The following is a 25,035-nucleotide window of genomic DNA, read 5'->3' as shown; positions in this document are numbered from 1 at the left end:
TGTTTCACTCTTTGATACATTATAACAAAAATGTAACATGACTTGGCATTATCTAGGGAGACTTGGAATTATGTAGCAAAGTCATTTTGGGGATATCTTGTTCTTTTATCTTCAATTGATGATACCAAAAATCAGGATTTGTTTGGGACTCAATGGATGAAACAAGACTCATTGATGAATTTTATGCATACCTTTAATGAACCCTAGCTTGAATCTTGAATCTCTTCTTCTTGCCTTCAGAGAAAACTTGAGAGAGAATAAACTTTGATTTAGGAGAATTAGGAGAGAATGAGAGGTTAGGGTCTTTAGGAATCACTAAAATCCACTTCGAATAGTCAAAACTTCATATAGGAATTTAAAGAGAGAGAAAAGACCCAAATAACCATGATTAAAATCTGCCAGAAAGATTCTACTAGGATCATCTACGGTAAGTAGTTCCATCTACGGACCGTGGAACCCTAGGGGTCCATAAAAATCAAAGAAGAAATCCTAGGTTCTAAACTTTCAATCCACGTAACGTTCTATGGCTCATAATTCCTTATACAATTTATACTATCCATTCATAGGAATGAATATATTGAAATACACATTCTCTGAAGTCTAATCTACGATGCCCAAACCATAATTTATAGTTCCTTTTACAAACTGTATTGTCAGGTCGTCGATCCAATATACTAAAGGTTCTGAAGTTTCAGGATTTGGAACTACAAAAGTTGTTGACGAGCCATAAACACTTCTACGACACATATCAAGGCTCTCCTGTCCAACTCAATTATCCATGTTTCAGAGGTTCTTCTACGACTCGTGTCTATGTCGTAGACCTTTCCACGTTCCATATACTCATTTTTAATCACTGAGTTAAATTTCATGATTTCTGAAGTCTCATTTATGGACCCTTTCAAGAATCATAATACCTTTTATGGCTCGTAAACCTTGTCCTTAAATATAAAAAATCTACAAAATTCATATTTTCTGCTGCTAATTTCCTAATTAGTACTGAGGGACTTCTGAGGTGTTACAGGTTGACACTAAACGAACATAAGAAGAAGACAACATAAAAAATAACAAACATATATGTAGAAACATTATTTTTCTCATTACTGGACACATTATTTTTCGAAAATAAAGTATGTTCAAAGAATTTTGAATCACTAGATTCACAAATAGAATAATTATTCAAAAACATAAATAGATACACAACACTATTTTAGCATAACTTATAAAAATAGTGTCATGATCCGAGATTACCTCTAGTCGTAACAAGTACTTAGAGTCACAAGTGATAGGGGGTGCATCGGTCAACTCAGTTTGATTTTATATATTATCGATTCGGTTTATCGGTTTTCAGTTTTTAAATATGCTAACCCAATAACAAACCAATAAGATATTCTTTATCGGTTTTTTATCATTATCGATTCGGTTTTTGGTTTACCCAATAAGAAAATGTCCGTAAAATATTATATGCCTTCTCACTCCTCTAAATGCTTTGATATAGTGAAATAAGAACGATAATGAGAAATTAGATCAATAAGAGAAAATATAGTATGAAGGCTATAATTACATGTTATCACCAAAACATAGTATGAAATTTTTATGTTAATCAGATTACGGACCTTTACAAACTTGCAAATGATACAACCTACAATTACAAATTAAAACTAAAATAAACTAGTCCATCAAGACTAAAACTAAAACTAAAACTAAAACTAAAACTAAAACCAAATAACTTCAATTGTGAACCCCTTACTTTAATCTTTAAGTTTTGAGTAAATAGTAAAAACTAGTAAAGCGGCCTAGTGTGAAGTTGCTAGATTACTAATAATTTGATATAGTTATAATGTTAAATTATATATTAAATAATTAATATTTAATAATTAGGAAGGATAAAATAATAAATTATTACCGTCTTATCCGGTTATTGCGTAACCGAAAACCCAATAGTAAAAACCTATAGCGAACTAGTAACCCAATATTTTTTTTTATAAAACCATTAAACCCCAATAACCCAATGACATTTTTTTGGTTCGATTTTTGCACACCCCTAGCAAGCAGGGGTGGACTCACAGAGGGTCAAGTGGGTTCAATGAATCCACTCTGTTGAAAAATAACACTGTATATATGTGTATATTTGATTAGTTTTTAAATTTTATATGTATATTTAACTTTTGACTCCACTAACACAAGTGTGACCCTTGGCCCAGTGGTAACGAGAGCTTAATTTTCCTAGCTTACTCGAGTTTGAATTTCTACTCTCACATTTTAGTTTTATTTTTTTATGTCTTGAACTTGAAAATCTTGGGTCCGCCATTGCTAACAAGTGATTCCAAGTTAACCCTTGATACTAACATAAGTGTAGCTAAACATGATCATAATATGAGAGCTAAAATAACTAAGCGGAAGCATAATTATTAAATAAGTTGGTTCAGTACAATACTAAACAAAGTAACTGGAACCAAGTAGGTTGAATACATCAAATCTAATTCATAGTTTATTAAGCCTCTACTAATACCGAACATAGTTGGCCGAGACAATAGTTGGCCGAGACATGACCCCTCTCCTACCCTTAGTCAATACTTATGAAAATAAATAGGGAAGAAGGTATGAAAATATTTAAACTTTGATCGAAATTGTTGTTATGATATGAAACTTTATGATAATCTTTTACTCCTCTGCACTATTTAATAGTGTATTTTAAAGGTATATATATATGTGCTCACGTAAACATTATAAATATTACATCATTATAAACAGTAATGTATACATATGGGTACCCGGGGGAGGGGACTTTTATTTTGAAAAACAAAAAAAATTTAGGGATAGATTGATGGAAGGGGGGGGGGGGAATTTTTTTTTTTAAAGAAATAGATTATTTATTGTTTTTCGAAAACAAAAAAATTGGATTGATTGTAATCCAAATCTTTTTTTCTCAATCCATATTCAACCTATTCAAATTTGATCCTATCCAACCATTTACCACTCCTACTGGAGACTATATACTAAAGTCTCGAAGACATGATCGTGAAATTAAACAAATCTTATATTTTTGAAGCATCTCTCTCTATTTTTGCTACTACTCTCAATAAAGATGCTCGTGAAATTGTTTATCATGCATACATTTGTTCCTATTTGTATGTCTTCGAGCGAATCTTATTAAATTAATAAAGCATCCCATTTGCAAGCATTTTTTTTTTGGTTTCATTTCACTCCAAATACCTACTGCATATAAAAATACCTCCTTTAGCTCAGAACATTATGATTTAGGCTAGGAACATCAATAAAGTTAACAAATGCAAAGTCAATAACATTTAAATACAATTATTTGTAACTAACCAGGGTCCCAAATCCTATAAATTTTGGGTCTTAGACAGCCATATATTGAGAATATGGCCCCAAACGCATTTTAATACTTAATTGATCGATGGTATCTACAATAAAGTAGACATTTCGAAAATTATTTAAACACGGTCCAAACGTATAATATTATTTAAATGAATTTTGAAATACTTAAGGTTCCATCAATCATTGCTGGGGCTTTTAAATTAATTTTATTTAAATTTTTTAAAATTAATTTTTTTTCAAAAAGTTTCTTTTTATATTTAGCAATTATTTAAAGAAATGAAAATTTTCCGTCTAAGCAAATTTAACATTCTTTTGTACATATTTAACTAGATACAGAATAAGGAAAATTCATAAGTACCTCCAACCTATGTCTGAAAACTCAATGACACACTTATACTATACTAATTAAGGTCCTATCACCTTCGAACTTATTTTATAAATAATTTTCTATTCCTTCTCGACCTACGTGGCACTATCCTTTGGGCCCAAAGTGTGTTAACAATTTTTTCAAGCTAAATGATTGATAGTGCCACGTAGATCGAAAATGATCAAAAAATTATAAATAAAATAAGTTCGGGGATAAAAGAACCTTAGTATATTATAAGTATTTCTCTGAGATTTCGAATACTTATGTATTTTCCCTACTGAATAATTAAAACATACACACAAAAAAAGCAATGATAGAATAATCAAAACATAAATACACGATATTATTACAACTTAATTTCAAATAAGTAATTGGTTCTCATTATTTAATTAAGAAGTTGAATTTTATTTTTGGTCAGTTTAAAATAGGGATAATGCATAAGTACCCCTCAATCTATGTCCGAAATCTCAGAGACACACTTATACTATACTTAAGTCCTATACCCTCTTGAATTTATTTTATTACAAATTTTCTACCCCTTTTCGGCCTACGTGACACTATTTTGTGGGCCCACCGCTGGTTGACTTTTTTCTTTCAAGCTAGTGCCACGTAGGCCAAAAAGAGGTAGAAAATTACTTACAAAATATGTTCAGGGCGGTAATAGGACCTTAGTATAGTATAAGTGTGTCTCTGAGATTTCGAGCATAGGTTGAGAGGGTACTTGTGCATTTTTTTTAAATATACAAAAGAAAGGATAAAGGAATAAATATTTTCTAATTTCAAGATGCATCTACCTCGGTCAAACGCATCAGTTTTAGACAAGAGCTAGAAAAAAAATAGTGGTACCTCAAATTTGTTGTCCAACAAATCACTCAATGACTTGTAATCACACTTAAAGTTTTTGGGAAAGCGGAAATGTTCTAACTATGTGGTGTTTTTTTTTTACCTAAACTCGTATTAAAAAATTGTGTTAATATATGAGAAAATTTTAGATATTTATAGCCTATAGTGAGCGCAATGATTCATGCATGATATGTGTAAAGGTTGTAAGATTAAAGTACTAGAATAACATAATATCAGGATCTTGAACACGATAATCTTACATAGAGATCGTTAGGAGCATATACCTGATGAGGAAGACATCATTACAGAGAAAAGCGGAAGCGTTAGTCATAAATTGGTTTCTACCTCCTTGCCCTAACTTTATGTTATCACAACCGTCAGCGATGAGATTATTGTAGAGAATATGTGATGACTCTAATGGGTGGAGAGATTACTAACTTATAAAGGTTATGATTTAATCTGGTACGTCCATCAAGTAACCAATGTACGGATGAGATTTATTCCTTATTAAATACTATTTATAGTATTGCTTGTATTACAAGTAAACTTGGGTCATAAGTAAGAAATAATTAATAACAATAATAATAATAATTTTTACATTCTCCCACTTGGCCCAATAAATATATATCATTAATATTTAATAAACATTAGTTGTGCATGCAATAGATCTCATCTATAATGTCCATCATGCATACCACAATATAACAAACTACTAATGCGAGTTATGGTGGTTGTACATAAATATTAAGTCAGATACTTCCTTTCATATACTACTACATTAGCAACTTATCAAACTAGGTTCATAAGCTATAAAAACATATAACATTACGGTCCACAATAATGTCACATACAGACTCATCTTGTAATTTCTCAAAACAATAATGTGTACACCATTATGAGAAACAAGATATTCATTAATGTATATCAGAAACACATAATTTGAGCTCAGAGTGTAAAACATCATAAATGTATCAATCATAAGTACAACCACGACCCATTTTTGAACATGTTCTTTAAATGTCTTTGGTTATAAGCCTTTTGTTAACAGATCCGCAATCATGAGATCAGTTCTAATATTCTTGAGTAACACTCTTTGTTTCCGAATTTGTTCCTCGATAGTAAAGTACTTTAATTTCATATGTTTGACACATTTGGAGTACGTATCATTTTTGGAGAAGAATACTGCTGCAGCATTATCACAATAAGTTTTTCAGCGATTTGGTAATGGTGTCGACAATCCCAAATTCTGAAATAAAGTTTCGCAGCCATAATGTATAAATTGTGTCTTCATAACATGCCATAAACTTTCTTTGCAGTTTTAGTGATCCACTCCAGGATTACTTTAACATGTTTCTAACATTTGATCACAAAGCTAATATATGATCTTGTACAAGTTTGAACATACATCAAACTTTCAACAATAGAAATTTAAGGAAGTGAGACCATTTTCTTTCGTTCTACATCATTCTTTGGGCATTGGATGAGATTAAATTTGTCCATTTTTTTAAAATAGGAACTATTCCTGCTGAACAATTGTTCATATTAAATCTCTCTAGAATTCTTTCGATATAGCCCTTTTGAGATAGTCCCAATAATTCTTGTGATCTATCATAAAATATTTCTATCCCTATCACATAGGATGTCTCACCCATATCTTTCATTTCAAAGTTCATAGAGGGAAAATCATTTGTCTCTCGCAATTATGCCTAAATCATTAGGAACAAGTAAAATGTCATCATCATAGAGGACTAAAAATGTAAACTTACTCCCACTGATCTTTTGGTATATACACGAATCAACGGTAATTTCCTTATCCAAAAGATGTTATGGTATCATTAAACTTTATATACCATTTTTGTGAGGCTTGTTTGAGTCCATATGTTGACTTTTTTAGTTTACACACTATTTGATCTTTTCCTTTAATTTCGAAACTCATTGGTTGGTCAATATGAACATCTTCATGCAAGGTCTACCTTAAGAAAGACAATTTTCACATCCATTTGATGTAATTCTAAATCATAATGAGCTAATAAAGACAAAATAATTCTTAATGAGTCTTTCTTTGAGACCGATGAAAAAGTCTCTTCATAATCAATGCCTCCTTTTTTTTTGAGTGTATCCCTTGGCAATAAGTTTGACTTTATATCGTTCAATATTACAATTTGAATCACTTTTTGATCTTGAAAACCCATCCACACTCGATGATTTTAGAACTTTCTAGTAATTGAACAAGATCCAGACTTTGTTGTATTTTATGAATTTTAACTCTTCATTCATGGCTTCAATCTATTTATCAGACTCATTATTTTCTGTGGCTTGTGAAAATGAATCTTTATTAATTCCAATGTCAAAATCTGACTCTTGCAACTAAATCACATACTGAACAATTTTCTTTATGGCATTGTTTGTGGTTCATTTGCGTCAGATACTTGTGAGTTAGTTTCTTCTTGAAATGTTTCACCTAAGTTTTGTTCAACATTGTTAAAGTGTTCTTCAACAATAGGAACAACATTTGTGATTGGTAGGAATTAGGTATATTCATGGGCAATGAAATATTTACCCTTACCTCATTAATTTTCACATTTTATCGTTCAACACTTCCACAAACTTCACCATTCTCAATGAATTTTGCAAATAGACTTAGACATTGTTCTGATTCATTACAATTTTAATAATGTTCACCACCTCTATCTGACCTAATTAATGATTTTAACTTTTCTATCTAATTGTCTTTCATCCTCATTAACGTACGCTTTGAGAGTGTCCGCTGCTTGAGATTTTTTTTCAACAAATAGATAAATTCATAATGTGAAAATCATCGATAAAGGTGATAAAATATTTTTTCTCCACCTAAAGATGGAACATCAAAGGGTCCGCAAATATCAGTGTGTATTATTTCAAGAAGTTGAGTGCTCCTTGTGGCACCTTTCTTGGTATTTTTGGTTTACTTTCCTTTAATGCAATCCAAACATATATCAAGATCGACAAAATTCAAATTCGGAAGAATTAATTCTTTACTAATTTTTTTAATCGTTCTTTGGATACATGACCCAAATGTTTATGCCACAAATAAGCAGAATTTTCATTTAGTGAACTACGTTTAATTCCAACATTTTCATGAATAGTAAGTAGGAATTCATAAAAATTATTATCGAGTTTCAATCTACATAAATCATCAATAAGAACACCATAACTATAAAAATAGTATTCTTATATAAATTGAAACATCCATGTCAAACTTAAAACCAAATTTAGAAACATCAAGTCTTGAAAGAGAAATCAAATTCCTAGTAATTGAAGGAACATAAAGAGTCTGTAATAGATCAAGGTGATGTTTAGTCTCCAAGATCAACGATAAGTCCCTATACCTTTAATTTTAGCCTTCATGCGATTTTCCATGAACAAAATATTTTTTATATTTTTTTATTTGGATTCGTAGTTTGGATCGTAGTAAATGCCTGCAACATAGTGTATACATGAATAGTTGCACCAGAATCAAGCCACCAAGTATTATTAGGAACTTCTACTAAGTTTGCTTCGAAACATACAAAGGCACTAAATGTACCTTTTTTTTTTCAAAACAAGCATTACGTTTCAGGCAATCTTTATGATAGTGTCCTTTCTTTTACAGAAACGATAAGCATCAGCCTTGAGTTCCTTATAAGCATCCTATGAAACTTTAACAGGTGCTTTCTTTTTTGTTTAACTTGTTGCTTTCACTTTAAGTTCTTTACTAGTTCCTTGACACATGAGATTAATGGAATGACCTCTTTGTTTCTTAAATCTTGACTCCTCTTGAGTAAATATATTGGATAATTCACTAACATCCCACTTAACCTTAATAGTATTATAGTTAATTTGGAATGGTCCATACTCAAGAGACAATGAGTTCAAATTAGACTGAACTAAGAAGGTGTCATCCATTTTCAACCCCAAGGTCTGAGGTCTTGCTGCAATGTTAGTCATCACGATGATTTGATTTTGTATATTACGCGACGCATCAAACTTCATGGCTGTGAGTTCATCCATTAGTGTACCAGTGAGAGACTCATCAACAGAACAAAAACATTTTTTCACAAACTTTAGATATTTCCTGACACCTTTTGTTTGTGAAATAGTACTCTTAATGTTGTTAGCAATAGCCATTCACATGAACATTAGGCTCAATCTGTTAGAGTGTTTCCATGATTGATGAAAAGATTTCTCATCCTTATTGCTCTTATCAGTAATGCTGGTAAATTTGTCATTCAGCAGAGCTAAGTCAAGATCCATCACACCTAAGTGAAATTTGACTTGTTCATGACATTCAGAGAAGTTCAATCCATTGAACACAGTATCAGACGAAGCATGCGAATGAAGAGGAATAACTGAAACTAGATACATGTTCACATATAAAAAATAATGTGATTTCAGTAACACGATAAAATTACATCGTAATTCTCCTTTGGGTAGATACTACGACACACTATGATAAGTTAAATGTCATTTTTATAATCTTTAATAGGCAATTAAATAATTTTAACCAAACATATACGACATATTTGGATATACAATATATGTTTAATTGAAATTATTAATTTACCTCATAAATTTTTACTATTCGTAGAATGGTAGATTCATCTTTCGGTAAGATTTTTAAGTTCTAGCAATAGTGAAAGTCAATTTATCTACTTATTTTTCAGTATAGACATTTAATTAACCTTCATAGATAAATGACAATTTTATGAGTGCATATTTTTCTTAATCATACTGGTTTGACCACTTTGGTGACTAACAAGTTATATGAATATAAATGCATACATAATCTCATATAATTTTGTGCATGTGAACAATTCTAAACATTTTAGTTTGACCACTTTGGTGACTAACAAACTATAGAAACATAAAACATGCATCCGTGATCATAAACATAATATGTGTAAACGTTAATTTTCTTTAGTTTGGCCACTTTGGTGACTAACAAGCTATATATATATAAAACATAACATCATAAACTTTTGTGCATGTGAATAATTTTAAACATTTTAGTTTGACGACTTTGGTGACTAACAAACTATAGAAACATAATACATGCATCAAGTGATCATAAACATGATATGTATAGACGTTAATTTTCTCTAGTTTGACCACTTTGGTGACTAACAAACTATATAAATACAAAGGACACATAACATCGTAAAGTTTTGTGCATGTGAATAATTTTAAACATTTTAGTTTGACCACTTTGGTGACCAACAAACTATAGAAATATAAAGTACACATAACATCAAAAAATTTTTATAAATGTGAATAATTTTAATCATTTTACTTTGGTCACTTTGGTGAGAAACAAACTACAAAAACATAATACATGCGTCAAGTTGAAAAATTAGACCCAGTTTCTTTTGGAATATTAAATGTGCCAAAAGATAATGAATTGTACTAATCCACATATGTCAAGTGAACAATAAATACTATATGTGTAAACATTAATTTTCTAGTTTGGCCACTTTGGTGACTAACAAACTATATTGCACTAAGTACACACATATTATGTATTACTTAATATAACGATCACTTTAATTTGTTGCACAATCTAAAAGAGAACATAATTATTACATTATGGGTTATTTAAAATATTCAGAATTCGTACAATCTAAAACAAAAAACAATTATTTATTTATTTTGGAATGGTGGGCGGTAATTACTCTTTATTACCCTACCAAGGCTGATGCGGTTGTATAATTTATGAAGATTATATGTTCAAACAATCCAGGCTCTGATGCCACAAATAAGATTAAAGTACTAGAATAACATAATATCAGGATCTTGAACACGATAATCTTACATAGAGATCTTTAGGAGCACATACCTGATAAGGAAGACATCATCACAGAGGAAAGTGGAAGCGTTAGTCATAAATTGGTTTCTACCTCCTTGCCCTAACTTTATATTATCACAACCGTCAGCGATGAAATTATTGTAAATAATATGTGATGACCCTAATGGGTGGAGGGAGGATCAATTTATAGAGGTTATGATTTAATCTGGTACTTCCATCAAGTAACCATGTACGAACGAGATATATTCCTTATTAAATACTATTTATGGTATTACTTAGATTACAAGTAAACTTGGACCATAAGTAAGAAATAATTAATAATAATAATAATAATAATAATAATAATAATAAATGTTACAAAGGTAACCTAGAAATATGAAAGACTGCATGAAAATATGAATATGTGAAAGATTGCATTCATTTGAGTATTCATGAACGGACATTCATACTTACAACACATTCACATTTCTTAATTCACTAATCTTTATTTTATGTACCATTATCTATTCACACATTACAATGAACCCAACAAATACATCTACCTCGATCAAACGCATCAAGTTTAGACAAGAGCTAGAAAAAGAAATGAATGAAAATTTGTTGGTAAACTCAAAGTAATTTGCAATATAAGTTAAATCTATATTTTCGATTGTTATTGTTATTAAAAAAATCATATTTATTTTCCTACACGTAATAACCATAAAAAAGTGTTCCATTTTATAGTTTAATTTTTCTCACACTTCTTAATATAAAAAATAAAACATTTTGCTTTCCCAGCTGTGATACTATCTCAGAATAGTGAATACTTTAGTCTATACGTAATATATAAGTATGTTTTTTTAATTTGATTTGATTTGGTATTTGTCTCTTTAATTTTTCTTATATATAAATAGATATTTAAATTTATATAAAGTTGAACGAATAGATATATTTGTCCTATTTAGCATGTTACGTGACAATTTATCATATAAATGTATGTGTTTACTTGTTAAATTTTTTATATAAAAAAATTAAATACCTATTTGTACACACGTAAAATTAAAAAAACATAAATATCAGTTGAGGCGAAATTAAAAGACAGATTTATGACATATTTCAATGGCATAATACATAAACATGACCAATAACTTGACGTCAGTTGACAACTATGACCTTTAATTTTGGGTGTGCACAAGTAGACACTTATTTATATAAAGTTGAATAAATACACATTCATCCGACATGGCACCCGACATTGCAATTTTGTGTCCTACGTGTATTATGTCATGTAAGACACGTGTGTGTACTTATTTAATTTTATATATGTGTAAGTATCTACTTGTTCACACTTAAAATTGAAGGACATAGTTATTCTCTGAAACCAAGTTAATGGCCATATTTATATATTATTTCTATTTCAATCATGTTAGTGGGATGTGTGGCCAATTTTAAAAGGTGAGGTAATGATTAATAGGTAAATGACAATAACTTGTCCTTGATTTCTAACCACTTTGACCTATAACCACTACATAGAGAGAAAGAGAGAGAGGGGAAAAGAAAGAAGAGATGAATAAAGGGGATATGGAAGAAGTGATATTGAAGGAGAAAGGAAAGGTATGTGTAACAGGATGAAGTGGTTATCTTGGATCATGGATGGTTATGAGACTTCTTCAACTTGGTTATTATGTTAACACAACTATTAGAGGTAATTTCTTAGTTGTTTAATTCTACTTTAAATCTTTCGTAAGCTCATCATATCGATTAACATATTTCGATCCTGTAATTGACGCTTAAGTTTACGTTTCTTTACTTTGTGTATGCACAATTTTTTCACTCTTTAATGGAATAACTTCCATTTCTATTTTGTGATGGCATGGTGTTAAAGCAGAGCTCACACTAAAACAAAAATAATTTTTAGCAGCATTAAATATTGATATTAATAAAGATTGCTAAAGTTTTTATCGGCATTTGTTAAGTGTTATCAAAACTAATGTCGCTAAAAGTTTTAGGAACATATACCAAGAGTGCTAATTATCTTTCCGCTAAAAATACATATTTAATTACCTCTAATGATCATTTTTGATGTATTATCATTGACATATCTTAAAGTTGAGACTCACGTTAAGTAGGTTTTGATTATTTTAAATACTTTAAGTAAAGTTTTGATGTGTGTTATTTTAATGCTTTATGTTTAGTGACATATTAGGCGTATTTCACTCATTTTTAGTGCGTGAGGAACAATTTTTTATATAATGTTATCGCGCCTCTTTTCTTTCATTTTTGTTCCTGCCTCCTAAATCACCTTCCATCGTGAAAAGATCTTGATAAATATTTTTACAAAACATAATATAAATAAAATAATAAAAATAAATAACATCAGACTAATTCAATTTTTATTATAAGAACATGAAAAGGCAAGATGTGAAATGAAAGGAAAATAAAAGAAGAACCCTATCATCTTTGATAGACCCTCATAAAAGATAGTATCCATAGAATATTTGTCCAAATCAAATCTACGACACAAAAAAAAAATAATTTGAAAAGAAAAAAACAAAGTCAAGGAAGAACAAAAGGGGATTTCAAAAGAGTATGTGCCGTCAAGAAAGGGGAAGGTGGGGTGGGAGGTAAGTTGGAGGGGGTAAACGATCGGAGTAGTCATTTTATTATTATTATTATTATTTTTATTTAAAAAGAAAACCTCAACAGAGACAAATACAAGTAAAAGGGGTAGATTTTACCTTACCAATTATAATGAGGTACAATACCTTTTCTAATTAAACCGCATGAATAAAATAATAGTTAGAGAGAACTAAGTATTCTATGATTATTATAGAGTTTATAATACAACGTATGATGATATTACAAATGAGGATGCTTAAGTAGTACAAAAGTACAAAAGCCATGATGAGATTTGAGTGATTAAACTCAAACTTAATTTTACAAAAGTATGAACTAAAAAAAGATAGATTGCCAACTAAAAAAGATAGATTGCGCTTCTAAAGTAACTTGGAGTGTTTTTCTCTTGTCTTCTGCTTCAAATTTGTCTAACAATATTTGATAGTTCGTCAAATCTTCTTAGATTTATTGGATCTCGTAAAGTTGTTGACACTGTCATGTGATTCTGCTTTGTCAGTCGCATCGATAGGTGCTTTGGAAGAAACTCCTTAGTCATCTTACCATCCCAACTATTTTTTCTTCCAATCTTCTTTTTTTGTTGCGTTGTTGCCTAGGAGAAATATCTGCATCCCTAGCTGCATTTACAAAACAATAATTCAACATATCCTATTCTTCACTTTCATCAAAGGTGTCCTCGTCATGTAGGTTAGCAAATCTATTTTTGGAGAAAGAACTACTACCAACATCTATTTGTGTCATTTGTCTCAATCTCTGTGATATATATATTATTTTTCAAGAGCCAGTTAAGTTTGATCGAAAATTTGTTTATAAATTTTTTATTTTTTTAAAAATAAAATTTATATATTTGTAAACTATTTTTAAAAATAATAAGGGTAAATGCACAAGTACCCCCTAGACTATGATCGAAATCTCAGAGACACACCTTAACTAAACTAAGGTCCTATTATCTCCTGAACTTATTTTTTCTGTAATTTTGTGCACCTTTTTGTCTTATGTGTCATCTAAATATCTCCCACTCCATCAATTGCGTGGAGTCACGGAGTGTGCCACGTAAGACAAAAGGTGTACAAAATTACAAAATAAATATGTTTAGGGGGTTAATAGGAACTTAGTTTAGTTAAGGTGTGTCTCTGAAATTTCAGTCATAGTCTAGGGGGTACTTGTGCATTTTCCCAAATAAGAATAATATAAGTCGCAATAATCATTAATTCAAAATATTTAAAAGATATATGCAAAATTTACCGTTAAATATAAAACATTCTTTTTTGAAATACTAATTTTTTTTTTAATAATACCTCCACATAAATTAGAACAGACAGTGACGGAGCCAGAATTATTGCCAAGAGCGTTCATACATTAGGACAAGTAAAAATATAAACCTTGCTAGTCATCTATTTGGTTGACATTTTCATCTCGACGTAGTTGATTTTGATTTTGAGGCGCCAAACTTTTTTTGGGTACTCTAAAAAAATCTTTCTCCAAACTCATTGAACTCCAAACTGAAATAGTAGTCAAGTACATCAAACTTATTAAAAATCATCCACAATACACCAAAATAATTGATCAATACTCAAATAAATAAAATAGCTTTTAAAATAAAACTTATTAAGATATTCAAGTATTTCAAACACATGATTAGAAAAAATTAAACTAAAGGAATAAAATAATTAAGAAATACCTTTTCACACTTCAATGGCGGTTGATGAAGAAATATACTGAACAAGAGTATAACTAATTTATGTCATTGTTGTCCAGTTAAAATTATATATGTTTTTAGCCTAACTATCATTGATTGTAGATGGCAAGAAGGATGTAAGCTACCTCAGAAATCTCCCAGGTGCACAAGAAAGATTAAATATTTTTAATGCTGATCTACACAAACCACAAAGTTTCAATGCACCAATTGAACGCTGCATTGGTGTATTTCATGTTGCACATCCAATTGATTTTGAAGACAAAGAAACTGAAGAAACAATAACACAAAGATCAATTAATGGGACAATAGGTATTTTACAGGCATGTCTCGATTCAAAAACAGTTAAACGCGTTGTATACACTTCTAGTGCATCTACGGTTGTGGGTACTGGAAGTTCCAACGTCATAATTGATGAATGCTCGTGGACAGATGTAGATGTTATGAGAACATTGAAGCCTTCTGCAAGTTCTTACGCGATTAGTAAGACGTTAACAGATAAGCCTTATTCCAATGTGATGGTCTGTGGTTGAAATGAATTTGATGGAGGACACCTCTACTTGGGGCCTTATAAATACAGATTAAGAAAGTAGAGTGTGCTGGTTCTTAGGGGGAATATTTTGTATTGAGTAAAATCTTGGAGGATTCACATTGTGAGGGGGAATATTTTGGAGACCCTATACTTAAACAAAGTTCACTTATTAGGATCAACTTGGGTGCATCTAGTAAAAGGGAATCGATGAGAGATGCATCTGTCGAACCTAGTTCTTCTATTGGGAACCATATAAACTGGGATTTCGAATTGATATAAAATAAAATAAAATTTATAGTTGGTGCTGCAGTTGATAGTACACGTCCAAGGAACATATTGAGAGAACATGTTCCTTTACAAGTGATATTCAAGAAAATTTGTTCCTCTTACTGACTCTATTGAAATTAAAGATGAGTGAACTATTGTTTCTGCAGAAAGAATATGATTGATTGAACAAGTTCCTTAAAAGTGAAAAAAAAAGAAAAAAAAAGGATTGAGCGTGCATAGACCAAGGTTAACTTTGAAATTGAGAAGGCTGCTAATTTTGTTAATCCAAAAGATATTTTTGCTGCTGAAAAATGACTTTTATTTATCCTCTCATCTTTTGATATTACCTAACCACTCTAGCCTTTGACTTCCAAATTTTTTTTCATCACAAGTGCTTGATTCTATGTTTAATTTTGATTACATTTGTGGTGTATATGCTTTTTGATTAATGCTAATGTTGGGTTTGAGTTTCAGGTTGATGTCTATCTCCTATGTTTATGCTAATGCTTTGTTTTAGCTCATTGGGTTCTTGATTTTTAAGTGTTTGTGTAAGTGATAGCCCCAGTGGCCATGAGTATCGAATTTGCCTAATGTCAAAAGGGGGAAGCAGCTGCATATGCATATGAGTTATGTGTACCTATTCAATGCAAGCAGATAAATTTGTCATAGTCAAAAAGGGGGAATTTGTTAAAGTATTGTTGTTTTGAAGATGGCAAAGTTAAGGAGTTGTAGTAGTAAATGTCAAAAGAAGGAAGATGTGTGTCTTATTTGCTGAGTTCAAAATGTATAATTGTCATCATCAAAAAGGGGGAATTTGTTAGAATGATAAAGATTTTGATAATTGACAAATACAGAAACAGATGAAAGAAACAGGTTGTACAGACGTGTTCCTTACAGAACGAATCCGACTTTGATAAGGAGAACTTCAACCACGTGAATTAGAAGTTATAAAGCTGTAGAATTATTATTATTTCAAGTAGCAACAAGTACAAAAAGTTTCCTTTTATAAAGGAGTTCAAAGCCAAGTGAAAGAAGGAAAACTAATTCCTATTTAAGGAAATCTATTTAAGGAAATTGTGCCTTCTTATTTATTTAAGGAAATTCTGTAGAAAAGAAGTCCAAGTAGAAGTCAACAAGGATTTGTAGAAGGCAAATACAAGTTGAATTATACAAGGATTTGTTGAAGTTTTGATCTATAAATAGGGAGCTATTTGCATCAAAAAAAAGTGCGCACTTACATAGAGAGAAGATCAAAACACGATCAAGAAGTTTGAAAGAGTTTTGAGATTTATTGAGAGTGTAGCAATTTGTGAGGAAAAATTGTAAAATTGTATTCAAGAGTCTTGTTTACAATCTGAGTTTTGTGAGTAGGAGTTGTTCGACAAGTTGTAGAACTTGAAGAACATTGGAAGATATAAAACCGGGGGTTTTGTGTCTTTGGGTAGCTAGAAATTAGAGTTTATAATTTCTTAGCTAGGAATTAGAGTTTATAATTCCTCTAGGAATTAGAGTTTATAATTCCTTAGGTTACATAGCTTTGTAATCTTTTGTTGAGACGTGAAATTTAATAAAGTGGAGTTAAATCCTACAGAGGTGTAGGTCGTGGTTTTTACCCTTGTGAGTTGGGGTTTTCCGCGATAAAATATTGTGTCATTATTTTATTTACTTCACAAAACGTAACTGCTGTAATTTCTCAAAGGAACATATAGAATAAACCTGTTCCTAAGGCGAATTTGGGGGTCAGAATTCCAACAAATCAGATAAAGCAGCTCTTGAATTTGCTGAAAAAAATGGTATTGATCTTGTGACTGTAATTCCAACTTGGATACATGGTACCTTTTGTTACTCCTCAAATTCCTGGCTCTGTTCGTTCGTCGATGAAAATGATTCTTGGTACGTCTTAAAATATCACAAATTTTCATTTTCTCAACGTATATATATAATATATATGTTCTACTTAATTGTAATTGGAAAAATTTGTGCAGGTCATCAAAATTTAGTATGAGTTATCCTCCAATTGTACCTTTTGTACATGTAGATGATGTGACAAATGCTCACATTTTCCTTTTTGAAAATCCTAATGCAAAAGGAAGATATATTTGCTCAGCTGTTGAAATAACAGGGGAAAAACTAGCTGAGTTTCTTTTAACATATCTTGCCTTAACTATAATTGGTTGACTGTTTTTATTTGTTTTTCCTTTTCAAACAAGGAGAGGAAAGAAGAAAAGTGAAATATGAAGTCACAATATTTATGTGACAATTTTCATTTATTGAGAGTCAAATAGTTTAACATATTAACCATAATAGTTATTCTAAAATACTAAGTTTCTTAATTTTGAGTAGCCTAATAGAAGATGATGTTGGGTCTAAAGGTGTGAACAGAAAATGAAGCGTTGCGACTCTCTTAAAGGGTTGTGACTTTGTCCAAAGGCAGTGACCTTTATGAAAAATTTTGCCTTTTCTAAAGGGTTGTGCCTTTCTGAAAGGTTGTCTTATTTCCAAAGAGTTGTGACATTTAGCTTTTGTTGGCTATAATGATTTTCTCTCATTTTTCTGCATCAAATTCTTTCCTCCTCTTGCATACATTTCTTATAAAATAAAATTGATCGATCGTGTCTGTGTGTGATTTGTTGCTATCATTTGAGTTTGTTGAAATTATTGAAGTTTAAGGTACCGTTACTTTTTTAATGGTTAATCCGTTTTATCTTGTGAGAAATTTATATGCAACCTCGGGTACTTTAGGGAATTAAATTTCTTAAGGACAAACAGTGGATTCCGTGGACTTGGATAGTTCTTTGTGTTTTTCTTTTCATTTTTTATTTTTTCTGATTTGTTAATCTTAATACATGAGATAATAAGCTTAAGAAATTTATTATTGATAGTATTTCTGCGGCAAGGAAATACTTATATTTTCTGTGTTTTTTTGTTGGAAAGAAGAAGAGGAAAATTATTTTATCATATGATAAAGAAGATTTGAGATGAATTAGTACTACTTTAATATGTTCGACTATATTTTCCATATTAAGTTTTTGTTGGATGGGTAAGATTAACTTAATTTTCTTCCCAAGTGCATTCAAGTATTGCACCCGTTCAGTTTTCTTTTCAATGAAAAAACTTATTTTGTGTATGAAGACTAATATGAGCACTTTAATAAACATATGTTGTCTCCTAACAATATTTGAACATGAGTTTAGTTTCTCGTTGAAATCCAATGTCTTTTGAGGAAAATTAAAATATGATGAAAATTGGGGAAGAAAGAAATAATTTGCAAGAAAAGTGACTTGCATGAAATCATTGCTGACAGATAGAATATGATTCAATGAGAGAAAAAATCAGGTTCTATTTTTGTTTCCCTTGATTATTATTTTTCTATCGTTTATAGGTTATAAGATTTATTTCATCAATGTTAGGTTAGATTGTCATTATATGATGATCTCATAATATATCTTTATTATTATTAATATGTATTCTGTTTAGAGGAGAGAAAAAAAAACTTTTGTAATTTTCTACTCCATGTGCAATTTGATTGTGTCTTACTTTTGATGACTAAAATTTTCTATTCTTTTTACTCCGTTGGTATGAATTATATAATAACTTCATGAACAAATCAAATTGTGCATTGGTTCGAAGAATATAGAAACTTCACCAATTTGTTAAATACTCTGTTTGGATGAATATTCTGACTTGAAGTGTAAAAAATCTTCGTTAGGAATATTAAGGCTAAAGGATTCGAAAACGATAAAATCTTTTTCGTTAATTAGAAACAATATTGTATTTGAGGTTTCTGGAGATTAAAACCTTTTTTGGTTTACTACTCTGTCTGAATGTGAAATTAATTAGAATAATATAAAAACTTCATCAAAATTCGAGGTTCATTCGGTTAATGATTAGAAACAAGTTGTATAAAGATTGACTTTATTGTTAGTATTCTCAATACGAAGTGGTCTATCTAATTGTGACATAAAGGGGGAAAAACACCAGTAACATAAAATTAGTGATTTTTGTGCTTGTAACGGATGTTTCTATGTATTAAAAATCTCCAAAAGAAGGCTTCGTGTTGCCAACGTGTATTTGATGGTATACAATTTGAAAGCACAAAAAAATACGTGGAAAATAATTTCAAAAACTTGAAAAATATCTTTTAGAATATATTTAAAATGTGGGGGGTTCTTTACTTGTGATAAAGACAAAATTAGACTTACTATCTAATTAAAATTTGAAAGAACAAGATATGAAATATAATGACATTCTTGTATTATGTTAGACCCACAAAATTGTTGGAGTATATTTGATATTTTGGTCGTTGAGTCTCTCTTTACTAGTATATATGATATGACTAGTATAAAACCACAAAAATATATTACTCGTTTAAAAGAATTGTATTCTTTGATGAAAAAGTGTCAAATATTATGATTTTTCATGAAAAGATACGTCTATTAAAATAAATTATTTGTATAGACATGAATATTGGTGAAAAGTGATCTTTTATGTTTGTGTTGTAAAACAAACATTTTGGGTCATATTGCCCTTATTGGACCTATAAGACTATGGTCATTGGCAATTTTTTAAATAAATTGAATGTTATAGAAAGTCCTTAAAACGACATCTGACAAGATGTTGATTTTGAAACAATGTCTGTATTTGACAAAGTTATAAAATGTAAAAAATAAAATATTTGTAAGAAAAAATTACCTCACGGAAGGTCTTTTCAACTCAGTATTTCTGTCTTTTCTTGCTTGAATCAAACTGTTTGTGACTTGAACGCTTAAGACATGTCAATTACAAAACCTTGCAAAAACTGATCAACTTAGAAATTTTGCCTAACTTCTAGTGTAATAAATCAAAATGTCAAGTATGTGTTGTTGAAAGGAATTATAATCCCTTAGAATTGATTTACACTGACATTTGTGATACGAAGTTAATACCATCTCGTAGTGAAAAGAATATATCATAGATTTTATGGACAATTGCACTATATTTCAAACACTTTTCGTCGATGGTCTTAAGATTCATAAGGAACAACCTATTCTTTGTCATTTGCACTTAAACAATTAAGTTATTACTTGAATCTCTAAGTAAAAGATGCATACTTTTCATTGAATATCATATCCTTTTTCAAAATGTTGATCCAAACTCAAAACTATTACTTTTCAATTTTGATACATATTAAATATTGTTAACAATATATGACCACCATCTTTACATGATACTAGAATCATACATATTACTTCAATTTGGATCTTTGAGGTATCTTCAAAAGCCATATTACCTTTCACCATCTTTTTAATCTCCACAAAATTGTCTTTGTGGACACACATATGGTTGCTTGCTCCATTGTAAAGATACAAAGAACTACAATCATATTTATCTTCTTCCTTGAGTTCTAATAACAATGTTTACTCATCTTCGTCTTTTTTCTTGTCAACAAGATTAGATTTTGGTTCAACATTACTATGATATTTCCAAGAGTAATGTCCAACTTTATGACAGTTATGACACTCAATTTTATATTTTTCATACCTCATTTCATTGGTACCTTGATAGGCTCCACGTCCTTTACCTCCTCGTTGACCATGACCACAACCTTTGAGTGAGTAGTGATTTTTATCTTCATTGTTCAATTTGTTGATATATCTTCTTCCTCTTTCACGACCTCTTCATTGTCAATTTCCTTTGTAACTTTTTTCACGTTCAAATCCTTTGAAGAATTCATGAGTTTTAAGAAGTTGCTCTAGTGACTCTTGTTTTTTTTCTTTTCATCTTGTTTTTTCGTGGGCTTGTAAAGCACCTTACAATTGCTTTACCACCATAGAGTCCAAATCTTTAGAGTCATAAATAGCACACAACACATAATTAAATTTAGGTGTTAGAAAATGAAGGATCTTTTCTGCGACACACACATCATCTACTTCCTCCTGATTCTTCTTAGAAGATTAATAACAACCATCAATCTTGAACAAAAATCCGAAATGTATTCATATTCTTTTATTTATAAAACTTTTAAGTCAGTCCTTAGAGTTTGAATTTTTATCTTCTTATTTCATCAACTCTTTGGAGAGATTTTTTTAAACTCTCTGAAGCTTCTTTTGAGGTGGTTGCATGAACCACCTTCTCAAACATTCCATCATCCAAACACTGATGGATGGGAGTGATGGCCTTTTAAACTTTCTTTTTTTTGTCTTTAACAAGACCTTCTTTCATTTGAGGACAATGTTTTCTCATTAACAGGTTTTGCATATCCTTTGTCTATAATGTCCCAAAAATATCTTGAGAGCCAATAATGTATTTCATTCGTAGAAATCATTTTTCATAATTTTCTCTTGTGAGACGAGGATACTGAAAGGACAACAACTATTATTTGTCATGACTCTGATATCACGTAGTTGGAAATGATAATCAAACCTGGGATAAAGTCCACACTAAATAGCAATAACAAGAGCGTAACAACGACACCAAATATTCATATGTGTAAATATGACACACGAGAAAGTAATACAATTATATTGATGAAAACTTGATAGTTTCGAAAGACTATCTACTTTTTTATAAGAACAACACTCTTTTATTTCTTATAACTCACAATAATATTATTTCCACACTATTTTTTTACAAACTAAGAATAGTTTGTGAATTACTCTCTATTGCTTTCTCTACTTTGGTGTATCTTTAAATGTTTTATTACTATTCTATTTATAGAGTATTGAACCTCTTGATTACATTATTAGTGTAAAAAATGTGACAACATATTTCAGAAAATGTTGGGTGTCTAACTCCACCAAAACTCTACCAAAATTTCATCACCAACTTTCACAAAAGTGGCTGTCAACTTTCACATTTGTCGTTGTTAATTTCCATAAATATGGATGCCAAAGTTGCTGCCAAGCTTTTTCCCCACAAGTTCTGCAATCACTTGTTAGTGAATAGTTCATACATTGTAAAGTGGAGAATCCGTCAAGTTGATTTGTTACCTTTGTTACTATAGCATATGCCATAAATGAAGCTCTCAATAGATGTTCCTTATGGAATGACTTGTATTATTGAGTGGGAATAATCAAAAGCCTTGGCTATTCTCTAGTGGTTTCAATCTATTATCTGAGGTCAAAATTGATTCTATTGTAATAGTGATAGAAACATAGGAGTTATTGACAGGTTGAAGCATTAAACTAACTAACCCAATGCAACTTGAGCATGAATTTCAGTATTCAGTAACCTCATGGGATCTTCACTTAAGGTGATGACATGCCTAAATTCAAAAGAGATACATGAGAGGCTCATACCTAACCTACTCTCAGAAGTGCTCATAAATCAAGGAGTTTACATAAGCCTAAATTCTAGCTTGTTGTGCCACATTTTATAAAATCACCAAGATACTCACAAATAGGATTAAATGTGCCATTAGTTCAATAATTATTCCTTCAAAATAAGCTTTTATAGAAGAAAGGAGTATAATTGATAACGTACTTCTTTTGTCCCTAGCTAATTACTAGTCCACTTTTGAATTGACACATCTACTAAGAAAACAATATTGACATAGTGACTTTACCATTCTGTCCCTAGCTAATTACTAATCCACTTTTGAATAGACACATCTATTAAGAAAACAATACTGACATAGTGACTTTACCATTTTATCATATTAATTATGAGGTACTAAGATGGTATACTATAAAAGGTATGTCATAAAGGTGGACCTCCAAATAACATGACTTCATTAAATGAACATTCTTAAGACATATTGTTCAACCATGAGGTACTAAAAGTATAATTTGTTATTGATGCAAATAGTCTCTTTTGTAATAGGTTATATTGAGTTTTGTTTCCCACTTTATGATTTGGTATTGATAAGAAATAAGGGCCAGCCTTGTTTGGCTTTGTAATTCTTATTTTTGATATAAAAATGAAAATTGTTTATTCATAAAAAAACTATTTACAATGGAGGGAAATAATTAATGTGTTGTTCAATATTTGTAGGTACACATGGAAAAGTACTGAAGACCTTAAACGGTCTAGCATTTCATCAAAAAGACTTTTGGAGACTGGATTCAACTACAAGTATGGCCTCGAGGAAATGTTCGATGGAGCAATTGAATGTTGCAAACAAAGAGACATAATCTAATCCCTTTACATCAATTAAACTTAAGAAGCTTCATTTTATATGAAGTGGATAAGTGTTACGATCCATTTGCTCATCTTGCACACATATTCTGGGGTCTCAAGTCTTGCATTCACTAAGAATATTTCTTGCTCGAAGCCTAAAACTGAAGAAATACAATCCATATTTTTGTCTTATAATTATATGCATGTATATACTTAGCAAATTTTTCACGTTAACGAATATCTTAGTAATCATAATTAAGTGGATACATTTTGAAATATACCCCTCCGATTTGGTAAGAAAATAAATTTCTTGTATATTATAATATCAGTTCTAGTTTGGCTCTTCTTGTTGGAGTATCTTCGCTCAGAGGCTAAACTGGATTCTCTCTTTTTGTTTTGAGAGTGCTTAAAGAGACCTGCTTACTGAAAGGTACCATTCACAAAGAATGTGAAAAGCTTACCCACCGTAGGATCCTCCTTATGTTGGTGTGACATTATAATAATAATAAATAAAAATATATATTATATGTCACATTATATATAATGTAATGTCTATTGATAGACATTACATTTGTGCCTCTTTACTCTCATCAATTGTGGAAGAAAATGGTCATTAGTTTTTAGTAACTTATGTAACCACTAACTCTTCATTTCATCCATTATTCTATATTTATGTCTTGTAACTTATGTAACATTTGAGTCATTCATTTGGCAAATTTACTATCCACTATCTCCTATTCATTGCAAGGAAGAAGTCATCACCTATAAATACCGTAGTCTTCATTTGTGTTGAGATAGGAGAAGAAACAAGAGAAGTACAAGAAAATATAGAGTGAAAAAGATGAGGGGTTTATATTGAGGTTAGTATAGTGAAAGAGAGAGTTGAGACATAGAAAATATTCTAAGTCTTCAATTATATTCACTATATAAAAGAGAGTATTATATGTTGAAGGAAGGTGTTCTTTTATGGAGATTTGGATTCTTCAATTAATCCGGAGTTGCTTGAGTTATACACTGTTGTTGGGCTGTTGTATCCTGGAGGAGACAAGTCAAGAGTATTACTGCTGGATCGGTGTAGATTATGCCGCAGTGGGCTTGAATCTCCTTAAAGAGCGCGAGATATCTGTGCCTCAGCCTAAAAATTTATTTCTTCATTTTATTTTCAATTTTTATCTTACAATTTTATTATCTTGTAAGTTTTTTCACTAACAATTTTAAGGAGATTCATGTTTTGTTACAGTTTGAAAAAATGCGGATATCAAGATAGGGATCTCAATATCATTCCGCTCAAACGTCGCTCTCTTCAAGAGATGGAAGAGAAGAGGTGTACGGTAAAATATCTTTCTACTTGCTCAAAAGTGGAGAAAAGGTAAAGAAAAAAAAAGTTTTTACCTAGTATTTTCATGAATAAAGTGAATTTATTTTTCATGAAAAAAAATGATTTTTGAATTCTTGAAATA

General features: G+C 30.5%; 1 pseudogene; it reads left to right on the top strand.

The window, feature by feature from the left end:
- Window positions 1-11,828: 11,828 nt before the first annotated feature.
- On the top strand, window positions 11,829-23,796 carry LOC107032740 (annotated as a pseudogene).
- The last annotated feature ends 1,239 nt before the right edge of the window (window positions 23,797-25,035 follow it).

This window comes from Solanum pennellii, chromosome 10 (assembly GCF_001406875.1).
Source record: "Solanum pennellii chromosome 10, SPENNV200".
NCBI classification, from domain to species: domain Eukaryota; kingdom Viridiplantae; phylum Streptophyta; class Magnoliopsida; order Solanales; family Solanaceae; genus Solanum; species Solanum pennellii.
This window is presented reverse-complemented; position numbering and strand designations above follow the sequence as displayed.